The sequence below is a fragment of the Cupressus sempervirens genome, chromosome 4 (assembly GCF_028749045.1).
Source record: "Cupressus sempervirens isolate cs-2001-9-10 chromosome 4, ASM2874904v1, whole genome shotgun sequence".
Classification (NCBI taxonomy): domain Eukaryota; kingdom Viridiplantae; phylum Streptophyta; class Pinopsida; order Cupressales; family Cupressaceae; genus Cupressus; species Cupressus sempervirens.
In genome coordinates, this window is record NC_143121.1 from 115475254 (window position 1) to 115493797 (window position 18544).

Here is an 18544-nt window from a genome sequence, read left to right on the forward strand (position 1 = left end):
ATTCTTTTCAACAATCTAATAATCTTCTTTCAACACTCCATTTCACATAGTCTCTCATCATCTTCCCTTATCTACATGTCTCCTATGGCTCCAACCTTACAGTTGTAACATCTTCTTACATCTTGAACCATAACTACTTTAGGGGTCATTCTTATACACCACTTCAGTTATTGGTTAGTACTCAGGTTGTTTCACTTCATTGGACACTAGCTGGTCCTAGAGCTAGAAGCCATGTGTATGATCTAGGGTTTGAACATGAAGAAAATATGAAATTGTGTAGCTCGACACAAACATAAATACCTCAAAATTGATGAAATCATGTTGAATCATTGTTGAAATATGCTTAACACTAGATTCTCTATTGTGGATTTACTCCGCACTCTTTTATATCTTTGCTCTTCATTTGCAATGAAGAAAAATGATTGAAAATGTGATAATATACCCTATTTTTATTATATTTAATGCTTAGTGCATTTATAGCTGTCCACTCAGCTTCTTAAGGATTTCTGCATTACTCGGCTTCCATTGGCTTTTCATCATTTATCTTCCATAGAAGTACCTTCACTTGACTTCCACTACCAACTCGACTCCAACTAATCATTCAGCTTGTATTATTTTTGACAGTTAACTCGATATGTACTAGGATTTTACTTGGCATCTGAGGGCAACTTGGTAACACTTGTAAAATCTTGAAATTTTAACTTTGCATCTCTGTTCATGTTTATCTCTTCTTTTCAGTATTTTCTTATTTAGGAACTGATGTATGACAAAGCTTTGTAAATCAGTCCCTCATGCCTTCTCTTGCTTAGTTTGATGAAGTGTGACCACTTGACCTATTAGGTGAAGTGATCCCTTCATTTGATGTGTTACACCCATCTTTCTTCTTCCATGTCTTATTCATTTCTCTTTTGATGTGTTCAATATCTACTTATTTTTACCTTTTTTTTATTTGAATTGGGTGCCTTTGACCCTATTGGGAAATTCTTGCTGATATGACCAGTCTTCAAACAACTGAAACATGTGTTTTGGCTCAACCATCTGCTATAGTTTTCACTAAAATGTGTTCTTATGAAATTTTTAGAAATGTGTCCATATTCTTGACAATAATGACAACTATACCTAGTGTTGTAATCCCAATTGTAGTGATGTCCATAGTTATTTCCCCTTGGTGGCTGATTAGCTGTCCACATAGGTTTTGATCTGCACTCAAAAGCTCTATGTCCATACTTGCAATTGTAGCAATGACCTTCAAATCTTGGTGTTCTAATAGTCCTAGTCCTACAATTATGTGCTTGATGTCCTTACTTTTGGCACTTATGACAGTGACCCACGTTCTTAGGTTTTTCATGCTGATGAGCATTCTTACTCTTACATACATTAGAGGTATGTCCTTTTTTACCATAGGAATGACAAGTAGGTTTAGTGTTCTTGGATGAATCTCCTTGTTCAATGCTAGTGTAACCAAGTCCTAAAGTATCATTACTAGCCCTTGGTGATTTTAGTAGCTGCTCAAAGTACTTGATTGCCTCATTAAGTTTGTTAAAGCTCTCTACGATCTCCTTTTATCTTTTTAGGTCATTTTACAATTGTTCATTTTGCATTTTCAGTGTAGAGATCTCAATGTCTTTGACATTTAGATCATGATGTGCATTCATCATCTAGCTTAGGGTGTCTAGCTACATGTTTGAAATTCTTGCAAGCTCAATTGATTTCTCTTCTAATCTATTGTCAAGATTTCTATTGTCTTCTTCTAGCATAGCCTTATCTTCAATGGCTCTTTTCTTCTGTAAAGTCATCTCACAAAGCATCATGGCTTGTGACTCTTGTTCAAGCTTGAGTGTTCTGATTTCTTCTGCTTGAGCTCTATTCTTCTCCATTAGGTCTTCTATTACTGCATCAAACTCTTTGGAATCTCCATTTGCAAATAGTTTTGAGGTGTCAATCTCCTTGTATTGTGTATCATTCTCAACTATGGCAATCTATCTTCTTCTCTTTAAGGATTTTCTCAGTTCCTCTGTAGCTTCTTCCAAAGCATGTAAAGCAAGTTTTATATCAATTACTTGATTCTTTATGATCTTCCCAAGTTTGTAGACTTCCATTTATAGATCTTTTCTCCAAGCTATAAGGCTCCTTCTTGTGAGAACTTGTCTCTGATACCAATTGTTGGAATTTACAAGTGGGAAGATTTACTTCTGAGGGGGGGGGGGTGTGGGGGGTGTGAATCAAAAGTAACTAACTTTAACTTCTTCAAAACTTTTTAACTAAAAAAATTCACATGCATCTAATTCATCTAATAAACATGAGAGTAAAGACATGCATAAGAAATAGATAACACAAGAATTTGGTAACCTAGAAACCCTCCAAAATGAGAAGGTAAAACTAGGGTGGGGATGAAACCCACAAAGTATCACTACAACAATATATAAATATTTAAGGTTACAAAGTTTGACCACTTCCAATTGTTTACCCTGTGAAAGGTCTATCCCATTAAAGACTTTACACCCTATTAAAAGTGACCTGGTTAAAGGATTTACAAACACTCACTTGGAATGTTACCCTGTTAAAGGATTTAACTTCTTGTCTAAAGGTTTACAACATGGCTATTAAATTGACCTATCATCATAGGATTTTCATTCCTAATACAATTTCTATAGAGTATTAGAAAGTCTTGACTTGAGGACTTGCTATAATTCACCCATACACTTCTCACATCTACATACATAATGGGGTTTCGTCCTCCTTTTAAAGGCTTCAAAGACTTAGGGTTAGATATGAATATACAATCAATATTTACTCTTCATTTTCTACTCAATTCTTGCACTTTTCCTATTGGTTTCATTCCTTCTCCATTTTTCTTATTGGCTACATGCTGATTACATAGGTAATGCAAAAGATTCGATCTTATCTTCAAGATCCTTCAAAGATTCATCCTGAGTTGGCTAAAAAATAGTTTACATCTAAGTTTGTAAAGGCACAAACTCATATGTTGATTCTCTGTTACTCATCACTTGCTATTTGCTAATGCTCAGTACATATAGGAATTCTATCTCACTTGGCTCCTATAGCAATTCTATTTTACTTAACATCTATACTTTTCTCAACAGCTATAGTGACTTGACATCACTTATTACTTGACACTTGAACTTCACTTAGCACCTGAAGTTGACTCGGCACCTAAAGTTCACTCGGCACCTATTGAATTCTATGGCTTGGTACACACTATATTATACTTGGCATTAACTAAAGAATTCGTTAAGTATGTTGAGACTCAATTATCAAAATCATTTTGAGACCAAGAAGATGGTAGTGACCAAGATTAGAATTCAATATGCCTTTTGTGTTTATGTGCAAAATTGCTACCCCTGTAGGATAAGTGGCTCAAAAATATTTACTAGAAATGAGGATGTTGGAAGTATAAGAGGAGTGACTAATAGGGGAGGGGTGAATTATTTACCACTAAAATAAATTTTAGGTCCCTTAGATGCCAATACAAGTCAAAGTATAAACTCTGATTAAACTATATTTTATTGTTACTTGACATGTACATAGGCACTTGATTAACACTAGAAAAATGTTGTAGCTTGAAACACATTAAGAATCAACTGTAACTTGACAATAACTAAATATACTTATATTAATGTAATTAACCTTAATTATAACTTAATTTCATATACATAAGAGAAATAGAATGAACACAAGTGACACCGAGATTTAACGTAGAAACCCAATTTGGAAAAAACCACCAATTGTAACTTATTACTACTTTCACTCTTTTGAAGTGAGTCCTATTAGGATTCAACCCTATTAAAGGTTAAAAAAACACTATTAGGTGTGACCCTATTAGAAGATTTAATGACCCTATTTGGAGTGACCTTGTTAGAGGTCTTTAGACACTTCAATCCAGAAATGCCACCTTGTTAGATGATTTAAAAATAGCTATTAAGCCAACTCGATTAAGAGATTTAGATTACTACTACAATGGATAGAGAGTAAAAATGAAATCACTTAATTTCTTATGCAATTGAATTGCTGATTACAAATCTCAATTCTAGCTTTTATACTTGATCCTTTCTGATTAAATATATCTGTGCATCTCAACAAGGATATTTTGGCTATTCTTTTAGTTTTTTTCCTCTCTTCATCTTCTAATCTTCAATATTTCACACACTCTTCAATCCATAACTTGACCTTATACTTATATCTTTACATATTGTCAATTTGGTTCAAATACAACTTAGAATACTTAATATTCATTTCCTCAGTTAGATAGAACCAAGAAACCAACCAATTAAACTCAATATTCCAAAACAAGAAAATCCTTCATTAGTTGACCTTGCTTGGCAAATACTAACTTAGAAATGATTTTCCTGTATTAACCAAGTGAACTTGGTTAACACTACATAATTACAAATTTTCTTTGGTAACCGAGTGAGCTTGGTTAACACTAGTTCAATCCAACATTTCCTTCATTGTCCAAGTAATCTCAATTAACATTCAACCTTTGCAATCTTCCCTTTGATGACCGAGTGAGCTCGATACACACTATCTTCTAAACTAGGAAAACTCTGGAATGCTTGGTAAACACAGGAAAATGTCTTCATCACCTGAGTGAGCTTGGCATACACTATCTGATAATGATAGAAATTTTGTGTAACACCAAAGATAATATACAATTAACCAATTTTTTTCAACAATCTTCCTATTTGGCATTGAAGGAAACATAACATGTCATAACTTTATGAAATTTTAGAGAAAGAATAAAAGAAAGGAACGTGTCCTTAGTTTCATTCTAATTCTCATTCATGAGAACTCCCTCTATTAGTGTGAACTCCCTTTTCTTTAATTTTCACCCTCTATCAACAAACTCTACCTTTTCAACATCTTTTGATAGCAAACTCTCCCTCTTTGATATCAGTTCTGAATATTTTAGATCAAGTTCTTTTTCTTTGATATCTTCAAAATTTCTTCTGTGATATGAAATCAAACTCTCCCTCTTTGACATCTCATGCAAAAGACAATTCTCAGATAATTTTAGTGTACTTTTTTTTTTTGTATTGATTCATATGCAATATGCCCTTTTTCAATACTACATCAACTAGCTGATCTTCAACATGCTTTGGTTGATGCATCACTAAATTTTATTTTGTGAGCTTCAAATAGGGAAATGACCCCTAACTTACCTCTTAGATAAAAAAATGCATCCTTAGGTAATGGCTTAGTGAATATATCTACAATTTTCTCTTTAGTATTCACATATGCTAATCTTACCTCTTTATCTTGTACAAATTCTCTCAAAAAATGATATTTTATAGAAATGTGGTTGGTTTTGGTATGCATTACTAGATTTTTAGACATATTAATTGGACTAGTTTTATCACATAAGATAACCGGTAGATCCTTGATCTCTATCTTCAAACCTGTTAATAGTTGTTTGAATCAAATAATATTGGAACAATTAGCTATTGCTACCATATATTTTGCCTCTACTATAGACTAAGAGATACAATTTTGCATCTTCCTTGTCCAAGACACTAGCCTTTTACCAAGAAAGGATTCTCCACCACTAGTGCTCTTCCTATCATCAACACTTCCTACCCAATCAGCATTTGTGAAGGCCTTCAAGTTCAAATATCCTCCTTTCTTATACCATAGTCCATATTCTTCACTACCTTTCAGATATCTCATGATTCTTTTGATTCCCATCATGTGATTTTCTTTTGGATTTGCTTAGAATCTTGCCACTATACTAATTGATAATGCAATATTAGGCCTTGTGTACACTACATATTGCAATTTTTCAATCATTGATCTGTATGTGGTCTGATTTTTAGAAATCTTATGTCTAGTAAACATAAGTGTCCCAACTAGTCCTGAATCTTCCATTTCAATTTTTTTAAGTATCTCCTTGATATATTTGGATTGAGTAATATAGATACCATCATTTTTCTACTATATATGTAGTTCAACAAAGAATTTTATCTCTCCAAACATGGATATCTTAAATTCTTTACTCATTTCTTTTGAAAGTCCCTTACATAAGTCATCATTTCCTACAAATATAGTGTCATCCACAAAAATTTCTACCAACACAATTTTCTTGTCTAGTCCTTCCTTCATAAATAGACTATAAGAATATGCCTTAGGGAAAAATCACCCAAGATCAAGGAACTCAAGCATAAGCACAACAATAGAGCAAAAGAGTATGATCAATATGAGAATGAATATCTCCAAAAAATGTACATAAACACTAGCAATGCCTATATATAAAGGCCTCTAAGATGCATCTAGAATGATTCTAGAAAGAACTAGGAGATAAGCACGAAAACTAAGCAAACATCCTCCATTTTGCATGAATATATGTGCATAAATGAGAGGATAAGTATGGCAAGGTGTCCAATGTGTAGAAATTTTGTAGACACCATGTGCTCAAGTAAAGTGCTAAATCCTATGTTGAGACACCATGTGCATAATATGAGTGCTAACTCTTATTTTGTCAACATGACAACTCAAAAGAGTATGCATGCTCCTAGGTGACTAACTAATAAATAATTAAATAATGCATTAACCTAAGTAAACTTAAGTAAAGTGTACATAATAAATATGTATTTACACTAACACCCCCGCTTAAGTGCAACTTAGGGGAATGCACTTAAACTTATAAAAGCTAAGATGAAATGGATAATGGGTCCCAGCTACTAGGCCATTTTAGGTACCCATATAATAATGAAATTCAATCCCTAGTAAAGTGAAGAAAGAGGGAAAAACTCATGGGAAAAACCATCCTTAAAAAGAGAGATGAAAAGACAAGATGTATGGATGGATGCAGTAATCAAGATCCCCTCATTATGACATACATCAAGTATATACAAAAGAGAAGTATGAGAAGGACAAAACCCCATTAGAGGAAAACATCCCCCCCATAAAGAGAAGAAGAAGAGAGAAAAGGTAGTCCATGCCCTGCCCCCCCCCCCCCCCCCCCCCCCCCCCTATGTAGAGTGCCAATTAGTGATAGCTGCTCTAATGTAGAAGCATATCTAGGACTGCTAAATAATGTTCCTCCCCTTTGGAAGAAATAATGGAAGAGGTACAAATGAGATTCTTCCCCTATGTGTAGAAAGAATCATGTAGATAAATGTTATCTCTGAAACCTACTGAACTACCCCTATGTCAACACTAATAGTCTCCCCTTCCGACATTGCTGAAAAAGAACAAGTGTAGATCTATCAAGGATGAATGTAGAACTTATCCCAAAGAAAAATCTATCTCCTCAAATGATAAAGAGACCTCTTGCAACTATTGCACATAAGGATCCACAATCATATCAATTTGTGAAGATTGATCATGTAGAGAATGGATAGGAGGGTCATAGTGAGCCCTCATGACAACTGAAGAAGATTTTGCTTCATCAAAGAGAAGATGTATATCATCAATGCCAACTCCCAAATCTACTATCTATGACTCCACAAAAAAACTTGAAATATTTGTCAAGAAGTCATCCGCTGATGCTAGAGCTAGAGGACTAGGTGTAACCTGTTGTGTTGGACCTATCACTGTGGTGATTTATGCATGTGGAATATGCTAATGTCATGATCTCTCGATGCAACTATTGATATGATTCCAAATATTTGAATCTATTGAATCACCATTGTTGGTGCCACTATCAGTTTCCACAATATATGAAGAGCAGAGAGGAATAAAGGATAAGCTGGGTGAACTTTCCTCAAAGTGAACATTGCTCTTGATGAAAATCTCATGTGTCTCAAGATCCATAAGTTGGCATGCCTTAACACCATCTTAATGTCCAATGAAAGTACAAGGCCTAGGTGGTGGTGCCTTGCATCCCCTAGAAGATATGTTTTCCCATGTAGGATAATCAAAGACTTTGAAGTGTGTTACAATTAGTATTCTACTGCACCATGCCTCAAAATGAGTCTTTTCATCTAAGGAATTATGAGGAAAACTAATAAGTATGTGATTGGCACTATTGATAGCTTTGAATTCAAGTGACAAATCAAGAGACTTGGTCTATATCGTACAACTTTGCATTAACTTGAGTTTGTATCCTCAGTGTTGCAACATCTATCTTGTACAAACTGAATGCTAGTGGATTCTAAAGATCAATGCCCTCAAGTTTGCAAAAGTCTTGAAGTCTTGTGTTCAAATATTTGATTTCATTGTCCATTCAAAGAACCTTGATGGCTTTCCTTGATTGGTTTTCAACATGAGGCTTGAAGGCTGGAAACTTATCCAACACTTCATTCTTGTGATTAAGAAAGTAGACCCAAGTGTATCATGAAAAGTCATCAATGAAAGTGAGCATGTAGCGACCCCAGCTGACTGATGTCACTACAAAAGGACTTGCTAGTACCATGTGAACCAATTGAAGAACAATTGGTGCTCTTGAAGACTTCCCTTTAGTGAAATTCTCCTCTAGAGGCATATTCACTAAACATGTTGAACATTTACCTTGAGAAAAGTTGATTGTAGGTAGACCTTTGACCATATTGTTTGAGAAAAGTTGCTGAAAATAGTGGAAGGCAAGATGTCCATATTGCTCATGCCATAATTTGGTTTGTGGATGAGATTAAGTCTACAAGGCATGTGAAGGAGACTTAGGCACAAAGTGGGAGAAATAATACAACCTTGTGTCACAATTAACTTTTCCCATTGAACCATCTTTTAAATTGCACACCATTACTAACTCAAGAAGGAACTCAACTTTGTTGCTATCTCCAAGGTGAGTGATTTGGTAAATTGAGAGGAGATTGGAGCTTAGATTAGGAACATAGAGAACATCTTTGAACCCTCCATTTCAATCTCCACATTTCCTTTCCCTTCAACTTCCCTTTTCATATCATCTCCTACAAAGATGTGTGGTACCTTAGACTACTTCAATGAAGAAAAATATCCTTTTGAAGAACCCATATGCTATGAGGCACTTGAGTCAAGAATCCATTCAGTTGAAGAACTTGACTTTTCCATGAGTGCTTTCCCTTTTCCCTTTGAATCTAAAGATGAAGATCCTTTCTCCTTATAAGAATTAGGTAGTGGAACATTGTGTTTCTTCATGGTGGTCATCAACTCATCAATCTTTTAATGATAACACTCATGTTCATCATGACCCAACTTCTTGCAATAGGCACATTTATTACTGTTCTCCTTCTTGTTTGAATTTGAGGAAGACTTTCCTTGTTGATTTGATGGTGGTGTTGTCTTTTTTGTATCCTCTTGTGTATTATTTTTCCACTTCTTATTCTTTCCCTTTCCTTTATTTGAAGATTGACTAGCTGAATTTTGATAACCCTCATTATTTTCCACCAATGCCTTAGACTTGGGCAAACTAAGAATCCCCATTGATTTTAACTTTTGTTCTTCTTTGTCCAATAGTTGAGTATAACAATCAAAAGAGAGTTTTTTATAGGCAACCCCTAATGTAGCCTTTGTGGTGTTATAAGAACAAAAAAATGTGGAGTACTTAGATGACAACTTATTATGAATGAGGTAGATTAACCTATCATCTTTAATAGGACTCCCACAATCATCAAGTTTCATTCTTACTTCATTCATGTTTATGATAAAATCTTGTATAGAATCAAATGTCTTAGTATCTAAGGAGACAAGATCATTTTCAATTTTGAAAACATCCTCCTTAGACACTTTACCATATAGGTTTTTGAGGGTATCCCAAGTTTCCTAGGATGTATTAGACTTCTAGATTTGATAGACAGTTATGTCTTCAACCCCCAAACAAATATTAAGGGCTTTCCTATCTACAGATTCCCAAGTAGAGATTTCACTTCTAGATACTTGATCACCTATTGGTTTAGGAAGGGTACCATCTACATATTGAGAAACTTTATTATGCATTAAATGACACCACATTTTAATAGACCATGTAGCATAGTTATGCGGGGTTAATATTGGAAACTTGAAATTTCCCATGATGTAAGTAATGAAAGAAATAATAGGAAGAGAGGAACACAACACCAAAAAACACCCCCCACCCCCCCTTTTAATCAATAAACCCCCCTAAAAGAGATGCTTTTGGAACTTTATATATAGTGCATTTATAATAGCCACTTGCCAATTTTTTCCTTAGCGGACTTTTGATTTTACTATTTACAATCTCTTTATGGAATATAGATATGGAACTTTATAATGTACAACAATTTTGAAGCAATACAAAGAAAAGAGAGGACCTCTTTCTAAAAGTGATACTTTTTTCCACACACATCTATAATCTAATTGTAGATAAGAAAAGTAGATGAAAAATAATACACTTTCAAAAAAATGGAACTTGATTTCAAGTCCAGATGAGTTTGTGTGAAGCAATTGAAGTTGCAAAATGCAAGATTGGATAGGTATAGTTACCAAAAGATGTAATTTTTGACAAATCCGTGCACCAAAACTAAAAAATAACTACACCACTAAAAGGTTTAGAATATTCTAGCCAAAAAAAAAAAAAATTGCACCTAATTTGGAGTCTAGATGACTAAGTTATGGCCTCCCAAAGTTGGACTGTCAAATCAAAAAAGAATCTAGAGAATGTTCTGATTAGAAAAAGATGAGAATAATTTGATGATCAAATGGCCATCATAGTAGTTCTAATTTATCTATAGATGATGTTCATATAGCTATAATTTTAAATGCATAAAATGATTATGTTATTAAACTTAGCCCCCTAGATGGTGTCACTATTGATGTTAGCAATACAAATAATGATGTCAGCCATATGAAACTATATAGACAAAAGTGATGTGTCTAGATGATTTGGCATATATATTGGCTTACATGTTGTTGTTGGCGTGTAAATGGTTGACTCACCATATGGATGTCCTTGTTGGCTGCCTATGTGGCTGGGCCTACGTGGCAAGCTAGTGTGGACCTCTACGCTATCTGTTTTGGTGGTAGGTTTGGCTGATGTGGACCTCTATAAAGAGATATTCTTGTGCATACCTCATGGACTAATGCTATAGCTATGATCTAGAGGTCTAGTACTCTACTGATATGCCACATGGCTTTAATGTAGAGGGTGAGCAGCAGTGATCGAAACCTTTGATGAACTTCAAAAAAAATACCACTGGGGGTTGGAAATGCTGACAGTAGGTTTAATAACATCAAAACATGCAATTTTAGTCCCACATTGACTATGGGATGGACTTCACTTATATATAAAACAAACAACTTGTACTTGTTAAATAACAAAGGTTGTCAGATGTGGAATGAGTCCCTGTCATGAGTTGTGAACTCAGTTTGTTGAAATTGATGTATAAGCCAAATTTAAATTTCATCAAGGTTAGAATTAAATAATTAAATATTGAAGATGCCAATGGAATATTCAGCTTGCAGGGGCCAAAGTGTCATTACCTGGTTCCTACAAAAAAAATTCTATGTAGGCCCCACTGGGAGAAAAAATTTCTGAAAAGTATCCAAAAAATATAGATAATTACAGAGAATAAATAATTACAGATCTAAAAAAAGTAATTGCATAGATTTAATAGATCATACCAAATTTGCAAATTGGGCCTTTAGGTGCCAGTTTGCAATTTTTTTTGCCTCATAATCGACTTTGGTCTAGCGTAGGAAAATTTATAGTTTATTTTCATTGAATCAACATTTTGGATGCAATGGCAAGGTTTGTTTACGCTCTAGATGCTCCCAATGTTTATTGATTCTCTAGATCTAGGTTGAGCTGCTGAAGTAAGAATGGTTTCAAATGGCTATGTAAAGAGAAATTCCCCAAGCTCTGATACCATGTAAGCATTTTCCTTAGGGAAAAATCACCCAAGATCAAGGAACTCAAGCACAAGCACAATTGTAGACCAAAAGAGTATGATCAATATGAGAATGAATATCTCTAAAATATGTACATACACACTAGGAGTGATTGTATATAAAGGCCTCTAAGATGCATCTAGAATGGTTCTAGAAAGAACTAGTTGATAAGCATGACAACTAAGCACATCCTCCATTGTGAATGAATAAATGTGCATCAATGAGAGGATAAGTATGACAAGGTGTCCTACATGTAGAGATGTTGTAGACCACATATGCTCAAATAAAGTGCTAACTCCTATGTTGTCAACATGGCAACTCATAACAATACACATACTCCTAGGTGGCTAACAAATAAATAATTAAATAATGCATTTACCTAAGTAAACTTAAGTAAAGTGCAAATAATAAATATGTATTTACACCAACATGTTGTTGTCATTTGTTCTTTGAAAGCCAATCTTTATCAAGTAGTTATGAATTCATTCATACCAAGTTTTGGGAGCTTGTTTGAGACCATACGATGCTTTATGCAATTTTTAAACCATATCTCTTTTGCTATGATTTATGAAACCTTCTAGTTGTTTTATGTAAACTTCTTCTTCAAGAATTCCATTCAAGAATATAGATTGTACTTCCATTTGATAAAATTTATAACCTTTATGTGCAACATAAGTTAGTAAAGTTCTAACACCTTCTAATCTTGCAATGGGAGAAATTTTTTCACCATAATCAATACCTTCTTATTAAGAATAGCCTTTACATACTAATCTTTCTTTGTTTCTTGAAACTTCTCCATCTTCATTCAACTTATTTTTGAAAATGCATTTAATACCAATTACATTTTTATCCTTGGGTCTAGGAACAAGAGTCCAAGTCTTATCCCTTTCTATCTAATCTATTTCTTCATTCATAGCTTCAATCCAAATTTTATTATCTATAACATCCTTTAGTGTTCTATGTTCAAATTTAGCAAGCAAACATGTACCTCTTAATTTTTTCCTTGTTATTGTACCATCAGATTTGTCTCCAATGATCTGATAAGGTACATGATGCCTTCTAACATATCTTGCTAATACAAGCACATTGGATTTGGAGCTCATTCCTGTGATCTCATCATGATCTTCTATATCAAGCTCAGGTCCTATTATTAGTGACTTGAGTCCATTTGACTCAGTTTTCTCTTGCAATAGCTTGGTAGCTTTTGACTGTGACTTGGGTCCTTCAAACTGTGACTCAAGTTGCTATAGTTACAACTCAGCATCTCTTGGAGATTTTGGAGACTTAGGAGATGAAGTCTCTTGACTTCCTCTTTTATTTGGTATTGTATCAGGTTCATAATACACAAATCTTCTGTAATTGTCAGGTTCTTTGTTGCTTTCTTCTTCACTCTTTTCTACAAACTCATCAATTCTTACATGTTCACTTTCTATGATTTTATGAGTTGATAAATTCAAAAAAATTTATGATTTACTTCTATGGGAGTATCCTAGGAATATTCCTTCATCACCTTTTACATCAAAATTTCCTTTCCTAGATTCTTTCAAGATATAACATTTTCTATGAAATACTTTCAAGTAACTTACATTAGATTTGTCATGTTTAGCTCTTTTTACATTATCATCACCTCCATAGATATCTTTTAGTTTGGTCCACATTTCATGAGCAATAGCACATCCTTTAACTTCATTAAATTAAACATAGTTAAGGGTTGATGCAATGTCAATCATCATGATGTTATGATTTTTCTTTTTAGCAATTTGCTCTATAGTTAATGTTTCAGTAGGAGCTTTGTAAAAATTCTCTAGATTCTTCAAACTTAAATCACTAATAGTTTCTAAGTGTAACTTCATAAGTTTTTTCCATGTAGAAAAGTTATCTCTATTCATCTTGGGAATCTCTCTTATGTAAGACATCTTGATATTTTAGCTTAGGTCCTTGAAACCTTCTCTACAAGTACCAAGAAACTCTAATACCAATTATTGGAAATATAAGAGTAACTGAGAGGGGGGGTGGGGGAGGGGGGGTAAATTATTTACCACTAAAATTAATCCCAAATACCTTAGATGTCAATACAATTCAAAACATAAACTTTGATTAAACTATATTTTGTTGTTACTAGGCATGTACACAAGCACTCAGTTGGCACTAGTAAAATTTTGTAGCTTGGCACACACTGAGAATCAACTGTGGCTTGGAAATAACTAGATATACTAATATTAATGTGATTAAACTTAATTTTAACTTAATTGCATACACATAAAAGAAACAACATGAACACAAGTGACACCAAGACTTAACATGGAAACCCAATTTGGGAAAAACCACCAATTGCAACTAGTTACTATTTTCACTCTTTTGAAGTGAGCCCTATTAGGAGCCAACCTTGTTAAAGGGTACAAAACATATTTTTAGGTGTGAGCTTGTTAGAGGATTTAATCACCCTGTTAGGAGTGGTCTTGTTAGAGGTCTTTAGACACTTCAATCTAGAAATGCCACCTTGTTACAAGATTTACAAATAGTTGTTAAGCTAACTTGGTTAAGAAATTTAGATCACTGCTACAATGGTTAGAGAGTAGCAATGAGATGACCTAATTTCTAATGCAACTGAATTTTTGATTAAAGATCTTAATTCTAGCTTGTATACTTGATCCTTTATGATTGAATATATCTTTGTAGCTCAACAAGAATATTCTACTTATCCTTCTAATTCATTCTCTCTCTTCATCTTTTGATCTTCAATATTTCACACACTCTTCAATCCATAAATTGACCTTATATCTTTACACATTGTCAAGGTAGCTCAAATACAACATAGAATACTTAATATTCATTTCCTTAGTTGGCTAGAACCAACAAACCAATCAATAATACTGAATATGCCAAAACATGAAAATCCTTCATTAGCCAACCTTGCTTGACACATACTAACTTAGAAATGATTTTCCTATGTTAAACCAATAAACTTAGTTAATACTACATATTAAAAAGTTTCCTTTGGTAACCAAGTGAGCTCGGTTAAAATTGGTTCCATCCAAAATTTCCTTCATTAGCCAAGTGAGCTCAATTAACACTCAACTTATGTGATCTTCCCTTTGACAACTGAGTGAGCTTGATAGAAACTGTGTTCTGAACTAAGAAAACTCTGAAATACTCGATAGACATAGGAAACTATCTTCATCACCTGAGTGAGCTCAACATACACTGTCTAACAAGGATATGACATTTTGTGTAACATCAAAAAGCAATACGCAATTAACCAATTGTTTTCAACAAAGGAATACATGAATTTATGGAGTGAGTAGTAATATGCATTACATACTTTTTGAAAAATAAGCATTAGTGGAAAATACCTATAAAATTGTACAATGATTTTCTTTATGCTAGAGGCTTCAATTTATTAGTACTCTATACATGTACAAAATGTGATGCATTATAGTGACTTGTGTAGTAAAGTTTTCTAGGTATTTTAATTTATTCTTTCTTCTATTGGTAAATGGGTTATTGTGCATCTTTTTGAATCTGTCTAAAGATAAAGGTGGGTTTATGTGAAGTTCTCTTATTCGTGATATGGTTGTGAATGTTAGACCTTGACATTATGTTTTTCCAATATCAATTATTTCTTTGTGGAGTGCGAGACCTTGGGGTTTATGAATTGTGATAGCTCATGCCATAGTAATTGGTATTTTCCTTTAGTTCCATAGAGTAATTGGTGTTAATGGAACACATTTTGGTTCTTGTGGATTCCATACTAGGCTAGTGTAGTTGTTAAACCTAGCTATAATGTACATAGGAATGTCAAGTGGCAAAGCTAGGACTATAGACAATTTTAGTAATGTTTCCAAGTAACTAGCTTGTTGAGTTGTTTCAAAAAATTTCTATTCTGCATAGTTATGATATCATTTGTACCAAAAATTTGGATTAATTTGTCAAATTATTTTCTTTCTTTGGCCATATTTGATGTTTTACATTGTGTTATTAGTCATGTTGTGTGGGTTCTACATCTTGTATATTGCTCAGTGCTTTTTTGAACCTCTAAAATTATAGCAGATGAATTATCAAAGCTCTAACAAATTATAATCTCACCATATATTGTGATTCCAAATAGATATTGGTCATAACTAAAATATTTGCATTAGAGATCAAGAATTTACCAATTTTATAAGAAAAATATATGCTTCAAGCTATTCAAAAAAATTAATAGATTAGAGTTGAAACATTGCTACTATTAAGGAATCTAGAGTTACCACTGATGTCATCATATTAATCTCTTTAAAGTTTCTAGAGACTACAATAGGATCAATACAACTTGTATGACTAAATAATTTTCTCTTAGAATTTGAAAGTTGCGTCAATGCATATTTTCTTGGAAAATGATTCACAGAATAGAGAATGGCTCAAAAATTGCACATACACCTATAGTCTAGATAACATAGGTATCTTCAAACATACATTCTACATTGTGTTCAGAATGGGAACAATAGGGGTTATTAAAATGTTTTTATGGGGCGGTAGAGACAAGAGGAATTTTTAAAGGACAAAGATATGTAGAAAAATTAAAAACATTTAGAGTTATAATTATTTACAAACAAGGCATTCATCATCTACAAAGTGATAGAGCCATAAATTATGTAACACTAGAGATGAATTAAACATTTAGTATGGAAGTAGACACAATATAACAAAATTCCATTTCTTTCATTGTCAATTTGCTTATAATCTCTACAACAATCAATCTATAGGTAACAAGCTATAAGGGGCAACTATTATAAGGTAAACACATAACCTCAGTAGATTTAATGTTTACACTTTAATTTGATTTTAACTATAAGAGTGATTTAGTTATAAATATACCTAATTAAGCTAACTTAGTTTTTTGGAACAAGATGTCCAGTGAGTAGAAAATAAACAACAAATGGTAGATAATTTTGCTAATGCGCTATTCAACTTGGGAAGGAAAAAATTTCAATTAAGAGTGAAAAAAATGAAATCCAAATGTATGTGAGCCTTATAACATTGACAAAAATCCATACATGCCAAATTATGTTGTTTCCAAATACACATGCAGGAGGAATGTCTTTAAAACACTATGATACGTTGGAATTTTTCTTAAGCATGCAACACATGTAAGTCTTAGTAAAATAGGATCATAGAATGGTAAGCATGTTACCTTTTTTGTAGGTCCATCAAAATGCCTGGGTAAGTTTGAATATGAAGAATAATGGTTGGTTACTTCATTACCATCAATGTTGCTATTGTTCCACCGTTGTTGGTAGACTAGGAACTAATACCAAAATTTCCAAACTAAAGGTTGACAAGCTCTTCTTTTCCAAAGGTATTAAATATGTTGGTGTTTGAAAATCTAAGGGCAAATAACTCCCATCTTCAACATACTATTCTAGTCACCAGGCTAACTATAAGGCTTGACCCTTCTTCTAATTCAGGCTCTGCAAAACCTAGGCAGGTGAACCTTAGATCTAATTAATATGGTACCAGTGAAAAACATATCCTTCGATCTAACAAAGTAGATTACAACCCTTATATCTCCTAATAACTCATACAATAACATAGATCTATAGTAGCTAAATGAAAATCTATGACATTCATAAGTTGAGTGAGGGTTAGACTTTTGAGCTCTTCAACATAAAATGTAAAGATGATTTGAATTTGATTTGATTTTGTGTGGGTGGGGAAAGTGGATGAAAACCAAGTATAGACAAAAAACTAATGATCCTGTAGCTGATTAGTGCCTAATCCATTGGGCAATTCATGAATCTCCCTCATGCATTTTGGATATTTGATACTTATTCATATATCCAGATATATGATTTATCCATTCACCTTGTGAATACACATCAGTGTTCAATTTAAATCTCATTCTTACCTGATATCCTCCTCAATAAATTTGCAACCATGTTGATTTCTATGAAGCATTTACACAATTCCTTGAATTATCAACAATAATGAAACAACACACAACCTTAAGGGACTGCAACTATGACCTAGGCTCTTTTTTCCAAGACCATAAAACATCACAGCTCAATAGAGAAAGGAGACAAGATTTAAACTAAAACTAAACACTTTCTATTCCTTGTATTGATTTCCTTGAAATAATACATTCAAATGCATGAAATTGACTCACAAAGAACCTAATAAAATAGACTATATAATGAGCAAATGTTGTCATACAAGAGAGAAAATGGCGGGAATGAGAAGCTGATGGGATGGGAAGGGGGTATCATAGCCAAAGAAAAAAATTCATGGTCTGGAACTAGTACATCCCAGATCTTCCATTCAGAGTTCATCAATTCTAGGGCCAGTTCTACTAAATGCCTTCATTCTAGAGAAACTTTCCAATATTTTCTAACCCTTGCAAAAGAGAAGAAAATATAAATATCAAGAGGGTAATTCCCAGATTCAACTTGCAATTGACATGTGTCCCCACTGAATTTCTTCCTAAGAAGTTGAAAAAGCCTCTCTCTACCTTCTCTCTATAACTACATATCTAATCTCATCATTTGGCCTCTACAAGATAGAAATATCTTAGAAATTTCATGATGACAGAATGTAACTGATTTTGGTGTTAAAATGAAATCACAGTAAAAGTGAAAAACTAGTTACAATAACCTCAAGGAGCCAAGAAAACATCTCAGAATTGATTTTCTTCACTTTCAGACTTTACCAAGCCTTCATATTTGTCCTTTAATTGATTTTGATGATCAAGGTTTAAATTTGCCTGTTCTATTGAGAATGCTCCAAAATTCACAAA